The sequence below is a fragment of the Triticum urartu genome, chromosome 7A (assembly GCF_056163025.1).
Source record: "Triticum urartu cultivar PI428250 chromosome 7A, HENAU_Tu73, whole genome shotgun sequence".
NCBI lineage: Eukaryota > Viridiplantae > Streptophyta > Magnoliopsida > Poales > Poaceae > Triticum > Triticum urartu.
The window spans coordinates 104037246-104055225 of record NC_141879.1 but is presented as its reverse complement, the minus strand read 5'-3'; positions in this window follow the sequence as shown (position 1 = coordinate 104055225).

Genomic DNA, 17980 nt, shown 5'->3' with positions numbered 1-17980 from the left:
TTCAGCCTGTTGGGTTTTCAGGTTTTCCTGGAGATCGGTGACTTGGTTTTCTTTCGTCTTCAGCTCCGCCTGCATGCATACAGATATATGCTTCAACAAATCGGTATAAGGATTCAAGTACCAATCACATAACAAGTTATGCACTTAGTACTTGGGGGCTAATGCATATTCAATCTTCATCTTTCAATTGCTTACAAAGTCCCAAGATCAATACAAGTATTCAACTTGGCACTTGGGGGCTAATGGCTATTTGCTCGTATATATTCTGATGCGTCAATTTCAATTACTTAAAGTACCGGTTTAACTATGTTAAGTTGAACCGGCCCTTGGGGGCTACATCAGCAAATTTCAAAGCATCAAGATTTATATTGGTAAGTCCCGGTTTGAAAGAGTATTACAAACCAGCCCTTGGGGGCTAGGAGAGTCAGCAAGAATGGAAGCATACAAGCAGGAAGGAGCATATGGAAGTTACCTCATATTTATCTTTCATCATATTAACCAGACCGGCTTCATAGTCGCGTCTGGTATACAACCGGTTCAGATAGCCGGAATGGATATCTTGGGCGTTCAGAGGAGCATAAGTCGTCAGATCAGCGTTCCACTTGCCTTTGCCAAAGGCAGGAAATTCTTCCTTGGCAGAATGTTTGGATAAAGCGACAGGATTGCTTGGCTCAGTATGGCCAGTGCCAGTAATGACAACCTCATCATCCTGGGTACCGCCGGTTTGCACTGGGGCTGTTGGCTTGTTAGTAGGTTTTGCTGGACCGGTGGAGCTTTCAATCCAGATGGAACCTGTGGGCTGATTGACAGGACCTGAGGCGTCAGTAGGTCTCTCTTCAGCAATAAGATCATTGTCCTGTTGCGGTGGATCATTGGGTATATCCTCAGGAATAGCCGCTTCAAGATTGGGTGTCTTGCCTGGTTCAAGAATGACATCTTCTTCGGCCGCTTTGTCCAGGCGGGCCTTCTTGCTTGGCCTAGGTTTGGCCCTGAGGAGAATAACAAAATCAAATACAGCATATGTTCTAAGGCGATGTACTGCAAACATCACAATAAGTATAGCTTACCCAAGCACCGTTTTGAGCGGTGGGAGCTAAGTAGCCGATGACTCGCCAGAAGATGAGTGGGAAGTAACCTGGTAATCGGAGTCAGACGGATTAAGAGGTTGACGAAAGCAGCCCGCTTTAGGACAAGCACTGACAAGAAAATTAGAGACCTTTGAATGGCGTTTCCGAACCGGACTGTTTGGTAAACCGGCGGAGGTAACTACCTGGCCGCTGTGCTGGGTGGTGCGACGAGCTTCGTGTTGTTGGGTCTTCATAAGAAGTTTAGGATCCAAATAAGCAAGAGGATGAGAAAATTTAACTTTCCGGTTTGCCTGACGGATTTTTTGTGAAGGCAAAGTTTCTGAATCGGAAGAGAGAATAATTACCTCCGCAACATCCGCGTGGCTGGCTTCGGCATCATCTTGACAAATATCATCATCAATAAGACGCATGAAAAATAAACCAAGTGAGTCAAGCTCTACCTCAAAGTCCGGATTATCCACCTCATCATCAGGGGCCGGATTAGAAGATGCAGTGGTTCTTTTCCTGTGGGCAGTCTTCTTCACAGCTTTAGTCTTTTGCCGTGTTTCTCTTTCCGGTTTGTCTGGTTTTTCTAGTTTCTCCTGCGGTAGTTTCTTGCTCCAAAATGGATCATTGCCCTGATTACACATACACTGATATTAAACAAAGACCAGATATATCGTTAACAGATTCAGCAAAAAGAAAAATCAAAGTCTTACAGCTGGTGGTTTGTTGGTGGCACAGAAGGGAAGCAGGCCGTTTCTAGCACAGGCGTGTTCTGGTTCATTCAGCATCTTATTCACAGCTTCTGTGATTTCTTCATCGGTGAGCTGGATTTTGGAATGTCGCAGTGGGTCATCAACACTACCAGTATACTCGCACATCAAACCGGAGTGCTGACTAAGGGGCAGTATGCTCCATGATATCCAACAGCGAGCGAGATCAACCCCTGTTAAACCGTTGGCCATAAAGGCTCTGAGCTTTGAAAGTTGAGGAGCATATTTACTTCTCTCCTGTGCCATCAATCTTTGTGGAAAAGGGTGTGTATTGCTGAGCCGCTCCGGTCGAAAGCCAAGCAAGGGATTCTCACTAGCAGGGGAGGTGTCTTTGCAATAGAACCATGTCTGATTCCATTCTTTGGGGTGGCTATGCAGTTTGGCGTGAGGGTATGTGACCTCTTTCCTCTTCTGAATCGCCACGCCACCCAACTCCGTATTGGAGCCGTCAGTAAACTCAGTACGGCGGTTTAGATGGAAAAGGTCTCTGAACAATTCCACTGTGGGCTCCTCTTGAAAGAACGCTTCACAGAGCACTTGGAAGTGACACATATTTGTAACAGAGTTGGGGCCAGTATCTTGTGGATGGAGCTGGAAATCGGCTAAAACATCCCGGTAAAATTTAGAACCGGGCGGTTTAAAGCCCCAGGCTAAGTGATCTACGAAAACAACAACCTCTCCTTCTCAAGGTGTGGGAGGGCATTCTTTGCCAGGAGCCCTCCAATGGATGGCATCTTTGCTGCCTAAAGCACCAATCAGGACTAAATCGTCCAGTTCAGCCTCTGTGACGCGAGAAGGAACCCAATTGCACTCATACACTTGCTTGGCCATGATGGAATCTACAAAGTAGAAGATCCCGGTTCAAAAATGCATTTGATCAAGATACATTGGTATGGGCACTGTTAAACCGGAGACAGAACTATCTGAACCGGAGTTTTTTTTGAAGCAACAAGCATCTGGCAGTTCAGTAAGGGGACTAATGGCATATACTGCTTTGGAAAAATTTTCTATAAGGTTAAACCGCCTGATCTAAGCATTGCGGATGGACAAGTACGCAGAAACTGGTTTCACAAGATTTCCTTATGGCATTGGATCTGAAGCAAGTTCAGAAAAGAGATAAATACTTAGAGGTTCAAAGGAGCAGTACCGAACCAATGAGCAAAACGTTCATATAGATCTATGGTTTTGAGATGCATAAGTGAAGGCGAAGGTCAAACAACTATCATTGCATAGAGTAAAGATTTGCGGATTCAGCTAAAGATCTATCGTGTGAGCAAGAGGTAGAAGATGAACACTGAAGAACTGCGAAACCCTAGGTCAGGTCTGCGGGGGAAAGGATAGAAGATTTACCGAAGCTGAGGAAGATGCGGAAGGTTGCCGCGATGCTCTGGTGCGTTCAGGTTGATGCAGCGGCCAAGGATGAGGCAGAGGTCGATGGCGGCGGCGGAGCTCCGAGGCGGGCGACGCGGGGAAGACGAAGAAGGAACGGAAGGAGAAAAGAAATGACCCTTCGGTCCTATTTATAAGGCGAAAGAACACGAGTCAGGCGCGACAATCAAGGGGCCACGAAACGGAGCTGTCGCCTCGATTTCCACCAATCTATTAAACAAAGAAGCATAATGGATAGCTTCATTATGACAGGTGACGTCACTCCGGTTTGCAGTAAACAGAGAAGATGACATCATGGCGGTTTACCAATTTAAGAGAAGACGTTGAAGATGAAGTTTTTGTTAAAGGATTGATATGAACCCGTTCAAATCAATCTGGGGCCTAATGTTGGGGATATTACTACTGGGCATAAACCGGCCTATCTGGGCCGGGTCAACTTCATCAGTAGTTCCAGAAGTGATAAAGCCCGAGAAGGCAGATGAGGGCCTAAGGCCCGTAGCTGGTTCAAGACTGGTAGCTGTAAACCGGAATTTGTATATAAACTTGTATTGTAAGTTAGGAATAAGGAGAGACCAACCCGGATACGAATATCGACCGGTGTTGGGACTCTGTGAACCGACGGGAGTCACCCGTGTATATAAGGGGACGACCCGACGGCGGTTCAAGGACAACAGACAACAACTCGAGACATAGGCGAAGCTTGTTTGCTCCCTAGTCATCGAAATCCCATCAATTCCATCACAACTAGACGTAGGATTTTACCTTCATTGAAGGGGCCGAACTAGTATAAACTCTCTTGCGTCCCTGTGTCCGCTTTAACCCCTTGAAGCTAACCCGTCGCGATGGCTCCACGACTAAGTCCTTTCTCTAGGACATCTGCCGTGACAAAACCACGACAGAGCTCACCTCCGCGGATATCTTTCAACACTCGCCTTTTGGTGACGTGCTAAATTCATTAAGGTCTCTCTCCTTGTCAGGAGAACCTTGGCCGAACTATGTCCGGCTAGAATGCACTAGTAGAAAAAGGGTCAAATGTGAAGCACATTATTGCCGGTTTGAATTTGAGCCGGCACTAATGTGACCATTAGTGCAGGTTCCAACGGCTAGGCGGGCGGACATCATTAGTACCGGTTCGTGGGAAACCTTTAGTACCAGTTCATGCCATAAACCGGTACTAATGAGGCCAGTGCAGCTGTGGTCAGGCTGGGGCCCCCACGAAGAACTTTAGTACCAGTTCATGGCATGAACCGGTACTAGAGTTTCTTAGTAAACTGATTTTTAGTCCCACCCCGCCAAGGGAGAGGCAGTATGAGCGGTTTATAAGCCATGAGTGCAGAGACAATGACGCAGAGGCGCAATTCTCACCTGCACGTTGATTAGCTTCAAGCCTTTCGGAATAGCATAGATTGCACTGAGCTATGTGCAGTGCAGTCTACACTATTCCGAAAGGCTTGAAGCAAATTAACCAGCATTGCACCTCTTTTTTATTTTTAATAACTTATTTGAACTCCGGACTTTTTTGCATTCAGTATGCAGCATTCAAAGCGAGGTCATCAATTTCCAACATGTTCTGACATCATTTGATGTTTTTCAGTCATTTACCTAATTGTTTAGAGAGCTAAATGACCATGAAATTGAAAATCACTACAAAATGAACTGTGAAAATGTTGAAACTTCGCATGGTATCATCATTTCACCCGCATAGCATGTGCGAAAGAGTAGAGAGGGTCACGGCAAAAACTGGACGCACTTCATGTACAAACTGGACAATCTCTTTCGGAGTATCAGGGTTTCGGACGAGAACTCATCTGTTACATGAGCACTTCAATGTTTTTAAAACGTATTTGAACTCCGGACTTCTTGTGTGTTCAGTATGCAGCATTCAAAGCAACGTCATCAATTTCCAACATGTTCTGACATCATTTGTTGTTTTTCAGTCATTTACCTAATTGTTTAGAGAGCTAAATAACCGTGAAATTGAAAATCACTACAAAATGAACTGTGAAATTGTTGAAACTTGGCATGGTATCATCATTTCACCCGCATAGCATGTGCGAAAGAGTAGAGAGGATCACGGCAAAAACTGGACGCACTTCGTGTACAAACTGGACAATCTTTTTCGGAGTATCAGGGTTTCGGACAAGAACTCATCTGTTACATGGGCACTTCAATGTTTTTTAAACTTATTTGAACTCCAGACTTCTTTTGCGTTTAGTATGCAGCATTAAAAGTGACGTCATTAATTTCCAACATGTTCTGACTACATTTGCTGTTTTTTAGTCATTTACCTAATTGTTTAAAGAGCTAAATGACTGTGAAATTGAAAATCACTACAAAATGAACTATGAAAATGTTGAAACTTGGCATGGTATCATCATTTCACCCGCATAGCATGTGCGAAAGAGTAGAGAGGGTCACAATAAAAACTAGACGCACTTCGTGTACAAACTGGACAATCTCTTTCGGAGTATCAGGGTTTCGGATGAGAACTCATCTGTTACATGGGCACTTCAATGTTTTTTAAACTTATTTGAACTCCGGACTTCTTTTGCGTTCAGTATGCAGCATTCAAAGCGACGTCATCAATTTCCAACATGTTCTGACTACATTTGCTGTTTTTCAGTCATTTACCTAATTGTTTAGAGAGCTAAATGACCGTGAAATTGAAAATCACTACAAAATGAACTGTGAAAATGTTGAAACATGGCATGGTATCATCATTTCACCCGCATAGCATGTGCGAAAGAGTAGAGAGGGTCACAGCAAAAACTGGACGCACATCGTGTACAAACTGGACAGTCTCTTTCGGAGTATGAGGGTTTCGGACGAGAACTCATCTGTTACATGGGCACTTCAATGTTTTTTGAACTTATTTGAACTTCGGACTTTTTTTGCGTTCAGTATGCAGCATTCAAAGTGACGTCATCAATTTCCAACATGTTCTGACATCATTTGCTGTTTTCAGTCATTTACCTAATTGTTTAGAGAGCTAAATGGCCGTGAAATTGAAAATCACTACAAAATGAACTGTGAAAATGTTGAAACTTGGCATGGTTTCATCATTTCACCCGCATAGCATGTGCGAAAGAGTAGAGAGGGTCACGGCAAAAACTGGACGCACTTCGTGCACAAACTGGACAATCTCTTTCGGAGTATCAGGTTTTCGGACGAGAACTCATCTGTTACACGGGCACTTCAATGTTTTTAAACTTATTTGAACTCCGGACTTCTTTTGCGTTCAGTATGCAACATTCAAAGAGACGTCATCAATTTCCAACATGTTCTGACTACATTTGCTGTTTTTCAGTCATTTACCTAATTGTTTAGAGAGCTAAATGACCGTGAAATTGAAAATCACTATAAAATGAACTGTGAAAATGTTGAAACTTGGCATGGTATCATCGTTTCACCCGCATAGCATGTGCGAAAGAGTAGAGAGGGTCACGGCAAAAACTGGACGCACATCGTGTACAAACTGGACAATCTCTTTCGGAGTATGAGGGTTTCGGACGAGAACTCATCTGTTACATGGGCACTTCAATGTTTTTTAAACTTATTTGAACTCCGGACTTTTTTTGCGTTCAGTATGCAACATTCAAAGTGACATCATCAATTTCCAACATGTTCTGACATCATTTGCTGTTTTTCAGTCATTTACCTAATTGTTTAGAGAGCTAAATGACCGTGAAATTGAAAATCACTACAAAATGAACTGTGAAAATGTTGAAACTTGGCATGGTTTCATCATTTCACCTGCATAGCATGTGCGAAAGAGTAGAGAGGGTCACGGCAAAAACTGGACGCACTTCGTGCACAAACTGGACAATCTCTTTCGGAGTATGAGGGTTTCGGACGAGAACTCATCTGTTACACGGGCACTTCAATGTTTTTTAAACTTATTTGAACTCCGGACTTCTTTTGCGTTCAGTATGCAGCATTCAAAGCGACGTCATCAACTTTCAACCATCAACTTGGCATGGTATATAAAAATAAATGAATAGAAGAAAATAAAAAAAGCAGAAAAGAAAAAATAGCAGAAAAGAAAAAACTATAGCAGAAAAGAAAAAACTATATAAAAAAACTACTCAGAAATAAATAGAAGAAAATAAATATAGCAGAAAAGAAAAAAACTACTCCGAAATAAATAGAAGAAAAAATAAAGCAGAAAAGAAAAAAACTATATAAAAAATTTGGGGGCTGCCCTATGGGCCTGCTAGACTACGGGCGTACAATTTCAAGCCCACAAGGCCCATCAGAATCACAGGGCAGTGCGCCGTAGTTAGGCCCAGAAGCCTGCTTTATAGAGGAGTTCGAAAGGGCAGCCGCGGCTTGGTTTATAAACCAGTGCGGCTGCCCTTCGCCCGGTGAGGTGGGACTAAACTTTATGCACTGCGGGTGGCAGCGCACAACCTTTAGTATCAGTTGGTGGCTACAACCGGTACTAAAGGGTGGTCTTTAGTACCGGTTGGTGGCTCCAACCGGTACTAAAGGGTGCTCTTCCCGCCTCTTGGCCTGGCCAAAGTTGTCCTTTAGTAACGGTTGGTGGCTCCAACCGGTACTAAAGGCCCATCCTATATAAGAAAACACTTCAAAAAATTCAGTTTCTCATCTGCTTCTTCTCCTCTGTCCCGTCGCCCGCCGCCCCCGTCGCTGCCCCCGTCGCTGCCCCGTCCCCGTCCCCATCGTCACCGCCCCGGCCGTCCCCGTCCCCGTTGCCGTGCCCCACCCCGTCGTCCCCGCCCGGCCCGTCCCCGTTGTCGCCGCCCCATCCCCATCCCCGTCGGCGCCGCCCGTCGCCGTCCCCGTCGCCGCCCCCGTCTCCTCGCCTCGCCGGTGAGATCCTGCCCCGGCCGCCATGTCCACACACACATTATTTTTTAGTTTTTTAGTTATAAATTTTAGTTATACAAATTTTTATGTTTTTTATTATATAAATGTTAGAAATTTTTCTGTTTTTAGTTATAGAAATATTAGAAATGTCAGTTATATATAAATCTTATAAAATTGTCTACTTTATATATTTTAGTAAGAAAATTAATAGAACTAGTTTATTTTTAGTAAATTCTTAGTTGAATTAGTTGAATTAATAGAACTAGTTATTTTTAGTAAGAAAATTTAGGTATATGAGATTTGATGATCTAATCAAAATATTACTATATAGAACTACCTACTTTATTTTAGTAATAAATTAATAGAACTAGTTTATTTTTAGTAAATGCTTAGTTGAATTAATAGAACTAGTTTATTTAGTTGAATTAATAGAACTAGTAAGTGTTTAATGTTTCACCTATATATGAGCATATGTTAGATATTAATGTCAAATGTTAGATGAATTAGATATAAATTATATATTAGATATATATTTAGTTTAGTTATCTGAGATTTGATTATCTAATTAACATTTTATTATATAGAACTAGCTACCTTATTTTTAGTAAGAAAATTAATAGAACTAGTTTAGTTGAATTAGTTGAATTAATTAGTTGAATTAGTGGAGCTACTTTATTTAGGTATATTTTTCGTAAGTGCTTAGTTGAATTAGTTCAATTAATTAATTGAACTAGTTGATTTCATAGAATTAGTTGAATTAATAGAACTAATAAGTGTTTAATGTTTCACCTATGAACATAGGAATGTCGTCTCACGACGAACACGATTTCATTATGTGCGAATACTGCGAAGACCAGCGCGGCCTGTGCGGCAGAAATTTTCTAGTTGATGATAGACGCTTCAGCATCATGGTGGATGAGAACTTCGAAGTGGATACAGTAAGTCACAATGACAAGTCTTTTTTCGTAATTAAGCATGACTTATGCTTCATTTGCTTCAACTTTTAATTTTAATTTTTCACTATTCTACTAGCGTATCCCCTGCCATGCAAGAATTTTTGTCTTGGATAAGATAGGTTTCAGTCCTAACGAAACTATGGAGGTAAAAAGAGTTTACTTGAAGACCGAGCATGGTTATACCTTCAACGTCAAATTATACAATGCAGACACATACACCTATTTTGAATGCAAAACTTGGTAAGCACTATGCAAGACTTATGCATTTGAGCCTGATATGGTTATCACCTTTGGTATTCGTCCGGAAGATGATATTGAAGGTAATAGAGACATCTGGGTCGATGTGCAGACGCCTCCAGTTCTATCATTATGTGAGTTTCTCAACCATATTTATGTCTTCGATATGAGATTATTTGAACGAGTTGAATAATTAATAGATCTCAATTTATATTGACAGCTTATTTCCAATCAAGCAAACATGTCCGGCACTTGGTAGACAGGACCGTCCACTGTCCCGGGGCTGAACTAAACTGCGAGGAGACAAGTCATTATGTTTCATGGCTTGAGGATCTTGATGCTATCAAGACAAATTTTTTTCCTACACTTAGAAATGTTAGTACTCAAAATGTGCGACCAATAGTGATCGTATTGAACTACGGTCACATATATTTAGGAAAGATGGTAAGATTTCTACTATTTCTCCTCAGTGCATCTTTTGCATACATTATTTTTTTAAGCTAAACTTCATTGCTAAGTATGTTACTATACGATGTTCTTTAACAGGGACTCCCGATGAATGTTGTGCCTGATTGGATCGACACTAAAGGTACCATGAATATTGTTAGCTTACGGCCAAGATATCCTACAATGCACTTTAGTGCATTCAGGATTTCTAATAGCAAGGAATGCTTAATAGTAAAAGACTGGAGAAAAATTGTGAACGATCGCAAAGAAGTACTAGGGGGCAGCAATCAGAAGCGCAACCCACGATTAGGAGACAGGTTCATCTGCATGCTCCAATATGATGAATCAGGAAAGCTATACATGTTCTATGCTACTTTACCTGAGAGAGAGCAACAGGAGTGATTAATTAGCTAGTTCATGCTCTTAGTACTTGTCCTCTCATGTCCGTGTTCTTCGTCCTGAACTTAATCTCAAAGAGTGATTTGCTTTTGTGGTGTTATGAACGCTTATAATATCATTACCATGTTGAACTCGATGATATCTTTGCTTCTGGTACAAGTGAATGTTTCTTCTTTAAGCTAGTGTTGGTGGTGATTAGATAGCGGTGATTAAGTAGTGGTAATGAGACGACTATTATATGATGATTTTTAGCTAGCTATGAAAACTGTTGTTGGTGATGATATATATGATGCAAGAGTTTTTATATTAATATGATGATGATGATGAGTTATTATATGATTTATGAAAGAAACCGCAGATTAGTTTCAACTGGATGGATTCTAGCTAAGTGATCAAGTATATGCCATATCCATATTACCTCGATCACTTAATTAGGTGATCAAGTATATATAATATAGATATGACATATACTTGATGACTTAGCTAGGATCCACATGCATCCAGTCAAACTAATCTGCGGTACATTCATCTAATGATTTAACAACTCAGTATAATGTAAAACAATCACTAAATTAAATTGAAAACACACAATTAAAGTAAAAATAAAAATAAAACCAAAACACACCCAAACATTTAGTACTGGTTGGTGTTACCAACCGGTACTAATTTCCTATGCGCCCACGGAGCTGGCTCGTGCCACGTGGTTGCCCTTTAGCACCGGTTTATGCTGAACCGGTACTAAAGGGGGGCCTTTACTGCCCACACTTTAGTGCCGGTTACCGAACCGGCACTAAAGGGCCTTACGAACCGGTGCTATTTCCCGGTTCTGCACTAGTGATGGGATGCGGATGACGAAGAAATTCGCTCCCCACCAACCACCCTCTTAGTAGCCACTGTTGATGACATAACCGACATGCTCGACTTCGACTCCGAAGACATCAACGGTATGGACGACGATGCAGGAGACGAACAGGAACCACCGCCCACAGGGCGCTGGACCGCCACCTCATCATATGATATATACATGGAGGACACCCCCAAAGAAGGCAATGGCGACAAAACAGCGGAGGATGACCCCTCCAAGAAGCAACCCAAGCGCCGACGTCAGCAGCGCCGCTCTAAGTCCCACCATAGCAAAAGTAGTGATACCGGCACAAGAGATAATAACACTCTGGATAGTGCCGAAGATGACAACAATCCCCTCCAGCACGATTTAGAGCGGGAGGGTGAACAAGCTAGCCCTCCAGAGCGGGTAGCAGATGGAGAATCGGAGGAGGACAATTACATGCCTCTCTCCGAAGACGAGGTGAGCCTCGGCGGTGAAGAATTTATCGTGCCTGAGGATCCCGTCGAGCAGGAGCGCTTCAAGCCCCAGCTTATGGCCACAACAAATAGCTTGAAGAAAAAGCAACAACAACTTCAAGCTGATCAAGATTTGCTAGCAGACAGATGGACTGAAGTCCTTGCGGCCGAGGAATACGAACTCGAGCGCCCCTCCAAGAGTTACCCAAAGCGCAGGTTGCTACCTCACCTCGAGGAGGAAGCATTGAAACCTACATCACCAGCGTATGATGCGGCTGACGGGCCACCTCGTGGCCGAGACAGAGAAGCATTTCAGCCCGAAGTCCAGCCCGCACCCCGCCGCCAATCAAACAAAAATGCCAAGGCCCGGGGCAACACGCGGGACATGCGAGACGTATTGGAAAACAAGGCAAAACATGCAAGATCAATCTACGGATCACGGGGGCGCGCACCAACACGTGACGATGATCGTCACGCCGGATAAACTAAAAGCAAATCCGGCCGAGCCGAACACGGCAGACAAGACTCGTATGAACCGCGTCGTGATATAGCCCGGCATAGAAGCGCCGCAAATATGGTGAAAACGCCGAAAATACGACAGTTAATGCCGGGTTCGGGGGCTCAAAGTCCGGTCAGCGGAAAGGGCCACCCAAAAATAAAAATCCGGGTCCATCCAGTCTGAACCGCATACTTGATCGCCAATGCCAAATTCATGGCACCCCAGAAACGCCAGCCACCCATACCAACAGAGAATGCTGGGTCTTCAAACAAGCCAGCAAGGCAGGCGCCAAAGACAAAGAGGGGTCTCAAAGTGAAGATAGCGACGAAGAGCCCAGAGTACCGAACACAGGAGGGCAAAAGAAACCCCCCCCCCCATATTCGATCGGTGAATGTGGTAAATACCACCCACATTGCCAACTCGGACCAGATATGCACCCTTAGGGATGGCGACTCAACGGAACTAGCCGTCCCACAATATTAACTAGGGCCGGTCACCTTCAACCGCACGGATCGTCCGGTTAACGCCAATCAGGGCAATCCAGCCGCACTAATCCTCGACCCAATAGTAGACGGGTTCCACCTCACTCGAGTCCTTATGGATGGAGGTAGCAGTTTAAATCTGCTTTACCAGGACACAATGCGCAAGATGGGCATCGATCATTCGGCGACCAAACCCACTAAAGCCACTTTTAGAGGCATCATACCAGGTATGGAGGTTAGCTTTACAGGCTCCATTGCCCTTGAGGTAATCTTCGGATCACCAAAAAATTACCGTATCAAAGAGTTAATCTTCGAAATCGCCCCTTTCCGCAGTGATTATCAAGCAGTGCTCGGACGAACCGCGTTCGCTCGATTCAACGTGGTCCCACATTATGCCTACCATAAGCTCAAGATGCCTGATCCACGCGGTGTCATCACGGTTCATGGCAAGGACGAACCTTCCTTCGGCACCAACGCATACACCACTGCCTTAGCATCAGAAACAACGAGCAACACCTTGCAGCCGAACCTTGAGTCGACGTCCAGGCTGCCGGACACCATCAAGGGGCTCTGAACTACTTCGCGGAAGGATACTCGGCTCGTCCATAGCTCAACTAAACACTCTGGCGGAGGCCATGATAGGCCGAACTCAGCGGTTCAACCGCCCTCCAGCACGTAAACATTTCTTATATTTCCTTCGCAGGTTCACCTTTGCATCGACCAGGACGGACTACACGGAGGCAGCTTGAACGTGTTAGGGAATCCTTAGACATTCCCCGCAGTGACCGTCCGGCTATATTACGGATCCGCACTCAACCTCTTCCCCTGGTCACAGCAGGTTCAGCTATCACAACCCCTTTTGTCACATTACTTGTACCCATACGCATAGACGTATTATTCAAATACAACATGTGGATTTATATGACGTTTACCTGCTGATTATTTCTTATCGAAATCATTTTGTCAAGTGGCATCCGTACACAGCAATATGCCTTAAATATGCCAGGGGCTTTGTTTTCCCCGTAACACGACAATAAAAGTCCGAACACCTTCATGGAAGTTCGGCACCCCGAACCTATAGCATTATATGCATCAGCTCCGAATCATGTCTTGGGTCAATAGTTGGGTTTGCCCGGCTCCCATGTTTTGGTACCTTACGTTCCGCTATATCGGCTAAGGTAGCACTGGGAGAACTACTGCGACTGTGTCCTGGTTCTTCCGGATGAGCACCTCAGTAGAGAAAGCCGAAAACTGATTGTCATGATACGGCGAGAGCTGGTCAGCTGTTCGAGTGGTTACAAAATCTTTAAGGATTTCTCCCGCATAATGCATAAACAATGCAGCGTGTGATGGATCGGTTTTTTCTCCGATCAGGCGCTTATAGAGCCCCTAGTATGGTCTTCCGAACACAAGGGGCTGCGCCAACCATACTAAAGCTCCTATGGCTAAGTGAGAGTGATAAAGCCCTCACTACAAAAAAAGACACATCCGTGACATTTTAGGCCAAACGAATTTTTTTCTGTCATACATATGACACTTCTATGACGATAATTGTGACAAAACCCGGTATCATCATAGATGTGGTGGGCTCCTACTTCTATGACAAAAAATCATGACAGAAAATGGGCTTTTCGTCCTGGGCGGGCCGGAGACGCAGCTGCATGACATTCTTTGGGCCGTCCATGACGGAAAAAACCGTGGTAGAAGCGAGGGGGAGGAAAATTTCAGGGAGTTCCCGGTTACGATGGGAGGTCGGCGCCGAGCGATGCGCGTTTCTCTCGTACACGTACACGCGTGTGTGCGAGGCGTTGGCTCTAACTAAACCCGAGCGAGGCGTTGGGCTCTAACTGAACTCGAGCGATTGCACTGCAGGCTACGTGTTACTGAACCTGAGCAATCGACCGATGGATGTTAACTAAACCCGATCGAGCGATTCCTTCACTACTGCTGCTAACTGAAGCCGATCGATGCTGCCTCTGGGATGAACAGTGAGCGTTGCGGGGGGGGGGGGGGGGGTTGGATGAACAGTGAGCAGTGGCATTGCCTCTGGATGAACAGGACCCCGTGGTGTGGTGGAGGGCTGGATGAATAGTAGACGGTGGAGGGGTGCCCGTGGAGGGGTGGTTGAACAGGACCCCGTGGTGTGGAGGGCTGGATGAACAGTAGACGGTGGAGGGGTGCCCGTGGAGGGGTGGTTGAACAGTAGCCGGTGGAGTAGCGTGCGGTGGAGGTTGGATGAACAGGAGCCCGTGGAGGCTGGAGGAGGTCGGCGGTGGAGACGAACAGTATCCCGTGGAGTCCCATTTTGAGGTACGCCACACCCCTCCCGATGAACAGGACCCCCGTTTCGACCATAGCGCTCCAACACAAGTCCGTTTCGTCCGTTTTGCGGTACGCCACACCCCTCCCGATCAACAAGACCCCCGTTCGACCGTAGGAGGTCCGTTTCCTCCGTTTTGCGATACGCCAGACCCCTCCCGATCAACAGGATCCCGTTTCGAACATGGCCGGTCGAACACAAGGCCGTTTCCTCCGTTGTGCGGTACGCCAGGCCTCGTTTCCATCGCCTATTCCGTCCAAGCCCTCCCGATGAACACGACCATGCATTCCGTTCCGACCCAGCCGGTTGGCTCCCACGCATTCCGTTGCCTCCCCATGAACACTACGCATTCCGTTACCTCCCCATGAACACGACGACGACGCTGCCTCCCCATGAACACGACGACGACGCTGTTTCTCCTTTCCGACCCAGCCATGTACACGAGCCCTGGCCGTACGTATGCGCGAGTAGGCGTTCGAGACCCCGCCTGTATGTATACATACGTGGCTGTATTTTCTTTCTTGCACCCTGGCCGATGTACATACGTGTACATGCTACGTGCGCGCCTCTACTACGACACGTACGCGCCTCTACTATGACACGTGCGCGCCTCTACATCCACCAGTATATATGTACGTACACGTTCGCGACCAGAATGACAACGCTACGTACGCTTCGACCAGGTGGGTCCCGACTGTCAGGCACTTCCTTGCCTGCGAAGATGTAGCAGGTGGGTCCCAGCAGTCAGGGGGTGAATCATTTTTTTTTGCCTGGACGCACTTCCTTGCGTGTGAAGATGTAGCTGGTGGGTCCCAGCAGTCAGAGGAAAACGTTTTTTTCGCGAAATACAGTGGCCCGTCCAGTGGGTCCCAGCTGTCAGGTGGAGGAATCATTATTCCCCGCGTAATAAGGAGGCACTTCGTTGCTGCGGCCGTGGACCCACCTGTCAGCCTCTCCATGTACAGTCCACGTCCGATGGAAGTCATTTCTTGACCACGTTGACCACGCCACGCCGATAGCACCAGGGCGGTGGACGACAGCGAGGCCTAGGAAGGGGACAACGGGGAGTCGGGGAAGACGCAGCAGTGGAAGCCCGTGCGAAGAGGAGTACGAGGTTTCACTGGTTCGGCTACGGTGTGAGGCTGCCGTCACCGCAGGGCCTGGCCAGCGGTGGGAATAGTAGGGGGCGGTGAGGCCTCCGCGGCAGCACAGCCGACCACGGGAGGCAGGAGCATGCGGCACGACCGGCGCTACTTTGGGCGGCTGGAGCAAGAAGACCAGAGGTTGAAGAAGCACTACGGCCGTTGGATGGACATCGTACGGTCACTGGAGCTAGAATCGTTTATATTGACTAAGTTTACAAAGCCCTCCGTCCCCGTCAGCTTAGTAGGCCCACAATTCAGCCTCCCACCAAGGTGGGTCCTAGCTAGCAGGGGGTATTCATTTTTTTGTGCATAATAAGGAGGCACTTCCGGTGGGTCCGAGCTGATAGCAGAGGGAACGTTTTTTTCGTGAAATACGATGGCCCTCTGGTGGGTCCCAGCAGTTAGGGGCAAACATTTTTTTCACGAAATACTGGTGGGCATTCGGTGGGTCCCTGCTGTTAGGTGGAGGAATAATTATTTTCCGCGTAATAAGGAGGCACTTCCTTGCGGCTGCCATGGACCCAGCTGTCAGCCTCTCCACGTACAGTATTCTTCCGATGGAATTCGGTCGTTGACCACATTGACCACGCCGCGACGAGAGCACCATGGTGGTGGACGACGGCGAGGCCTAGGAAGGGGACGACGTGGAGCTGGGGAAGACGCGGCAGTGGATGCCCACGTGGAGAGGAGTACGAGGGTTCACTGGTTTGGCTACGCTGCCGTCGCCGCAGAATAACAGGGGGTGTGGGTGAGTGGAGTGGAGGGATGGCCTGGCCAGCGGTGGGAGTAGTATGGGGGCGGTGAGGCCTCCACGGCAGCACAGCCGACCACGGGAGGTAGGAGCAGGCGGCACGACCGGCACTGCTTTGGGCGGCTCGAGCAAGAAGTCCAGAGGTTGAAGAAGCACTACGGCCGTTGGATGGACATCGTACAGTCAATCGAGCTAGAATCGTGCATATTGACTAAGTTGACAAAGCCCTTCGTCCCCGTCAACTTAGTAGGCCCACTATACTGGGTCCCAGCTAGCAGGGGGAGTATTCATTTTTTTGTGCGTAATAAGGAGGCACTTCCTTGCGTGCAAAGATATAGCTGGTGGGTCTGAGCTGTCAGCGGCGGTAACGTTTTTTTCTCGAAATACAGAGGCCCTTTCGATGGGACCCAGTTGTCAGGTGGAGGAATCATTATTTTGCGCGTAATAAGGAGGCATTTCCTTGCGTGCGGCCGTGGACCCAGCTGTCAGCCTCTCCACGTATAGTCCACTTCAGATGCATGTCAGTCATTGACCACGTTGACCACGCCACGCCGAGAGCACCAGGGCGGTGGACGACGGTGAGGCCTAGGAAGGGAATGACACGGAGGCAGGGAAGACTCGGCAGTTGTTTTTGTTTCCCACGCGGAGGGGAGTACGACCGTACGAGGGTTTTACTGGTTCGTCTGCCGTCGCCGGAGAATAACAGAAGGTGTGGGTGAGTAGAGGGACGGCTAGGCCAGCAATGCGAGTATGGTGGGGCGGTGAGGCCTGCGCGGCAGCAGAGCCGGCCGCGGGGAGGAGGGAGCAAGCAGTCCCGCCGGCGCTTGTTTGAGCGGCTGGGGCAGGAAGAGCAGAGATTGAAGAAACACGACGGCTATTGGATGGACATCCAACAGTATACAGGCCATCTGTGGAAAGCCTCAAATCTGTGGAAAACAACATACAACCCATCTGCCATTATTTCAAATAATTTACAGCCCATTTGCCAATTCTTACGGGTTTTTTGGAGCCCATATTCTTTTTATTAGCATTACAGCCCATATTGTGGCCACGGTTAAAAAATTATACGAAATTTTGCATATGTCGGTGCGGTCTAAACTGTTTTTAATGCCGAAATTTCGAGTCACATTCAGACTGATTTTAAAAATAAATATATATCAATATAAAATCCAATAAATTGTCCATGCATAAAAATCAATGCAATTTAAAATCTCGAAATTAAAAAAAGATATTTGAAACTAATTGTCGGTTTGATGTGTTTTAAAAATGTACAGCCCATTTCTCATTACTGATAGGCCATTTTCTCAGCCAGCCGAATGAAGCTCTCCTCGTCTTGAAAGATTTGTAGCCCAACAGGCTTGATAAAGCGACTTACTTGAC